Genomic DNA, 5,511 nt, shown 5'->3' with positions numbered 1-5,511 from the left:
GGAAGATCAATTCGGTGCCTCAATTCGGTGAGCAGCCGAAAGTGATATGCATACACGATGCTGAAACGACCTTCACAAGTGATATATTTCATGATTTTCAAACTGACTTCATTCCAAGGTGGCAACAGGCTCGTTCTTCGCACCCCATTTTTGTCCTCCGAGAATTCTTCCTCGGGTGGAAAGAATTCTTTCTTTGCCTGCTGGCTCAGCTTTCTTTCTTCCTTATCCCACGGCAAACCCATAGGAAGTTCTGTGATCCGGCTGATATGTTGCGGGGTGAGCTTGAGGCTCAGACCTCTGAAGTTCACTGTAGCCAGTGTCTGGGATTTAGGCTTCAGAGCCTGCAAGAATTCTTCGGCCACTTCATCATCGTAACCCTGCAGCTTATCACAAAAAGGCATCCATTGTGCTCTGGTGAAGAGCTCTACCACTGCCGGGTTTTCCCTTAGTTTAGTTGCATCAGTGGGTTCCCGTCTTATAAACCCACCCGGCATGATGAACACGGTTGTTTTAATTAAAGGTGGCAAATGCAAAAGAGGTTTGGTCTATTAAAACAGAGCATGCACATAATCCACAAAATTCAACACAGTCTACTTCACTTCCTGTAGAACGACAGCATAGGCACAACAAACAACAATTTCACCGATATCTTTATGACCAGACTGTGGACGATGGTCTTGCCACTCTTACTAACCAGTTGCATGAAGAGTTCAGGGTTACCTCGTTAATTGGCCACCTTTTTTCGTGAGGCACCCGCTTCCCTGTAGAAGACTGCGTTCCTGTAGACTGCGTTCCTGTAGAACTGCGTTCCTGTAGAACTGCGTTCCTGTAGAAACTGTGTTCCTGTAGGAGCAGTGCGCAATTCTCGGGGAGGACTGTCGCTGGCCCGCGTACAAGGTGTGCTTCACCGGCGTTCTGGTAGCCAACAGCTCGACGTATCAAAGCGCAGAGGAGATCAGAATAGCCACTCGAGTTTGAAGTGATGGTTGATAAATGCATGCACATGATCTAGCCGATTAGATTTTGAATCAGCGCAATCCGTGGCGCGGGGGATGAGCTGTCCCCGCCGGACCGTTGGGCGACGTCATCCATCATTCGCCTGCGTATTCACTTGCTGCCGCATCCATTCCCACAGATTTGCCGCCGCCTTTTCCTGTTAAACTCAAGCTTCTGACGAGAGTGTTCTCATGTGCGTACCGTTCATTCTCTTTGTCGTGGCCGCCACCCAAACATCCAATTACACTTTAACTAGCTGACGTGGCCAGTCGACTGGCCATACGGCCGCTCAACCATTCAATTTTACGCTATGCAAACAATTTCAAAGTAAAATTCATGCGATTTGATGGAAGGAAGGGTTGAGACACTTACCTGCATGGTTGCACACGGTTTTTCCAGTTCTTGGACGATGGTAAGTGGATCTACCTGCTGCATGCGACTTACACAGATTCGGAGGCTCGGGGTTACAGGCTGCCCACGATGGAGTGGATGTTTTGCTTGCATGCGCCCGCGTTTTATTTCAGATGGCGGTGCTGTGGATGGTATCCACTCGAGGAGGTTGAACTGTTACAGGATTCCCACGAGGTGTCTTGTAACAGTCCTTTCTCCTTGGGTGCATGCTGCACGACGGAGGCTCTGGCCTTTGAATCACGTTCCCGGAGCTCTGGATGCTTGCGGTATGAGATCCCAGCATTTGTTTAACTTTGAAAATGGCTTTCCCGCGAGAACTCATCGATCTGCTTTGTTGGTGCAGGGAACTTGGTCGCATGTCGACAAGGATGGTGGAGCAAGGTGACAACAATGTGCAAGGGTGCCAACAGAGGCTTGCATGCATCCAAACCAATCCATAGTCGCTAAATATCCTTTTAAGATGAATTCTGGGCCGTCCAAAACTTCTACAGGAAGTTTCCTGTAGAACACAGAGCTTCCTGTAGAAAGTTCGGCCTTCCTGTAGAAAGTCTGTACTTTCCTGTAGAAAATCCGCGCCTTCCTGTAGAAAGACTGCATCTTCCTGTAGAGGACTCAAACCATGATAAAATTGCACATACCTTGAAAAAACATGGGTACCCTTGGAGGAGGTGCTGGTGAGGTCTCTTGACAGCAACATAAGGACCCTTGGCTTTGAGTTGAAGGCTTCCTCTCCTCCATAGAACATCTGCAACCTGCATGCAATTTTATCATATTTTGCTTATTGTTTTTTTTCCTTTTTTTCTTTTTTTGAAAGATAACAGGGGCGCCTCAAAGAGGTTTTCACCCTTGCCATCTACCCTGAGCTCCTCATTGAGGTTTTCACTCGAGGATCTTTTTCAAACCTTTTCTCTTTTTTTTTTGAAAGACAATAGGGGCGCCTCAATGAGGTTTTCACCCCTACCACCTGCCTTGGGCGCCTCAGAGAGGTTTTCACCCAAGGATCTTTATTATTTTTTTTTCTTTTTTTTTCTCTTTTTTTTTTTTTTTATCCCTCAGGGTATGCCAAAAGCAGAGGCAGAACCCTTCTCTATGACCAATACAGATTTCTCCATAGTTTTGATGCACTCTTGTCTTGAGAGAGGTCTCCTGTAGATCTTCAATCGATGCCCATTGACAAGCATGGGAATGGCTTCTTCATCAATGGTTCGAATGAGGACAGATCCATTGTCATGGCATTTCTCCACTGCATATGGTCCTAGCCATCTGGTTCTCAGCTTCCCCTTGAAATCTTTGTATCTGGAGTCATACAACAAAGCCCAATCTCCCGGCTGAAATTGCTTGTCATGGAGATGTTGGTCATGCCACACCTTTCTCTGAAGTTGAACCACTTCTGAGTGAAGGAGGGCCTGCATTCTGTGCTCATCCAGGCCATTCAGCTGCAGTAGCCTTTCTTGTTGTGCATGGCTGAGATCTAGGTCCAGCTGAGCTGCCATCCTCAAAGTGTTGTATTCAAACTCAATGGACAACAAAGCTTTCTTCCCATAGACCAGCTCATATGGTGTGAAGCCGGTGGTGGTCTTCCAAGTTGTGTTGTAAGCCCATGTGGCTTCAACCAAGCGATCTGCCCAGTCCTTTCTGCTGCTGCTCACCACCTTAGTCAAGATCCCTTCTAATGCTCTATTGGTGACTTCCACCTGCCCATTTTCTTGAGGGTGATAAGGGGTGGAAGTCCTATGCTTGATCTTGTGATGAGCTAGGAGTTCTTCAACCAGGTTGGAGGTGAATTGGCTCCCTTGATCGGTGACCAGCTCTCTTGGATAGCCAAACTTATAGAAGATGTTCTCTCTGAGGAACTCGGCCACCTTTTCTTCTGTTGCTGCTTTGACTGCTTTGGTCTCTGCCCACTTTGTCAAATAGTCAGTACACACAATGATGTGAGTCCTTTGCCTCGAAGAGGGGTTGATTGGGCCCACAAAGTCCATGCCCCACTTCTCAAATGGCTCAAGAGTCACTTGAGGTTGGAGAGGCATCTCATCCCTTTGGGTCGGTTTCCCCATTCTTTGGCATTGGTCACATTGACTGACATATCTTCTGACATCTTGATGAAGTGTGGGCCAATAGTAGCCTGCCTGCAGGATTTTGAAGGCAGTTCTCTTTGCTGCAAAATGTCCTCCACAAGGCCCATCATGACAAATGAGGAGGATATCAAAGACTTCCTCCTCCCTCACACAACACCTTAAGATCTGATCGGGGCCAAGCTTGAACAGATTGCCCCCGATCCAAGTAAATGAGGCACTTTTTCTGATGATTCTGCTCTTCTCTCTGGAAGATAGGTGTGGAGGGAACTGTGCTGAAACAAGATAGTTTGCTATATCAACAAACCATGGAGAGAGTACTGAAATAGCAAATAGATGTTCATCGGGCATCTGGTCATCCACTGTTCCATCCTCATCTGCAGACAAATCCAATCTAGATAAGAAGTCAGCAACAACATTTTCTCTACCTGGTTTGTCAACAATGGTCAAATCAAACTGTTGCAATAAAAGTAACCATCTAATAATACGAGCATTCACATCTGGTTTATTCATTAAATATCTAATAGCAACATGGTCAGTATGTACAAAGGTCTGGTAACCAATAATATAATGTCAGAACTTGTTCAGTGCATGGACCACAGCCAAGAATTCTTTCTCGGTTACAGTGTAATTCAGCTCAGCTTTGGACAAGTTTTTGCTAACAAAGTAAATGGCATATGGAAGTTTTTGCTCAACTTGTCCTAAAGCTGCACCTATGGCTTTGTTCGAGGCATCAGTGTGGATGTGGAAAGGTAGGGCCCAGTTTGGACCTCTCAGGATTGGGGCTGACACCAACTTATCCTTCAATTCATTTAAAGCCCTCTGACAATCGTCAGTCCAATTAAACTCCACATCTTTTGCCAACAGGCCAAACAATGGAGAGGCTAGCTTGCTGAAATCTTTGATGAATCTCCGGTAGTATCCTGCTAATCCCAAGAAACTCCGGACATCCCTTACCTTTTGAGGAGGTGGAACCCTTTTGATGAGAGCAATTTTGTTAGGATCCACCTGCAACCCATGGCAAGAAATGGTATGGCCTAGCACGGTCCCTTCAGTCATTAGGAATTCACATTTTTCAGGACTAAGGGACAAGTTCATCTCGGTGCATTTGGTTAGGACTTTTCCCAGGTTGGACAATGCTTCCTGGAAGTTGGCCCCATAAGGAGTAAAGTCATCCATTTTCTACTGCATCATGGACCAGCTCCGAAAAGATGCTCAAGACAGCTCTCTGAAAGGTAGCAGGAGCATTGCATAGCCCAAAGGGAAGGACTCGATAGGCAAAGGTACCCCAAGGACAAGTGAAGGTGGTCTTATCTTGGTCTTCCGGGCTGATTTGGATTTGGTTGTACCCGCTAAACCCATCCAGGAAAGAGAAGAACTTCTTTCCTGCCAGTCCATCCAACACTTGATCTATGAAAGGTAGAGGGAAATGGTCCTTCTTGGTAGCTTTGTTCAGTTCTCGGTAGTCCACACAGATTCTCCATTTCCCATTTTTCTTGGGAACCAACACTAGAGGGGACACCCATTCACTATCTGAGATGGGGTAGATGAGTCCGGCATCCAACAGTTTTTGCAGTTCTTCCTTGACAATGTCCTTAAGGGATGGATTCATTCTCCTCTGAGGTTGCCTAACCGGTTTACAATCCTCTTTGATGTATATATGATGGGTACAGACCGAAGGATGGACTCCTTTCATTTCCTTATAGCTCCAAGCAAAAGCATCTAGGTGGCTGGCCAACAGACTACACAGCTCCTTTTCCTGGGAAGGAGATAGGGAGGAGCTGATCTTTAATGTTTTCTCAGGGCCGAACTCCACACTCTTGACTCTGGGAGTGACAGGGTTGGTTGTAAAAAGATCTACTAAGGTGCTAGCTTGGGCATCCTCCACCAATTTCTCTAAGGGTACTGCACTGGAAGGTGGATTCTGGATCAAGGTCTCGATCAAGTCATCCTCGGTTGGGGGGTCTCTTCTAGTGGTATCTAAGGTGCACAGAGGTGCTGAGTACACCTCATCTTCCTCTCCTTCTTC

This window comes from Pinus tabuliformis, chromosome 9 (assembly GCF_031772625.1).
Source record: "Pinus tabuliformis cultivar Carrire ecotype Pingquan chromosome 9, CPIR1, whole genome shotgun sequence".
Classification (NCBI taxonomy): Eukaryota; Viridiplantae; Streptophyta; class Pinopsida; order Pinales; family Pinaceae; genus Pinus; species Pinus tabuliformis.
This window is presented reverse-complemented; position numbering follows the sequence as displayed.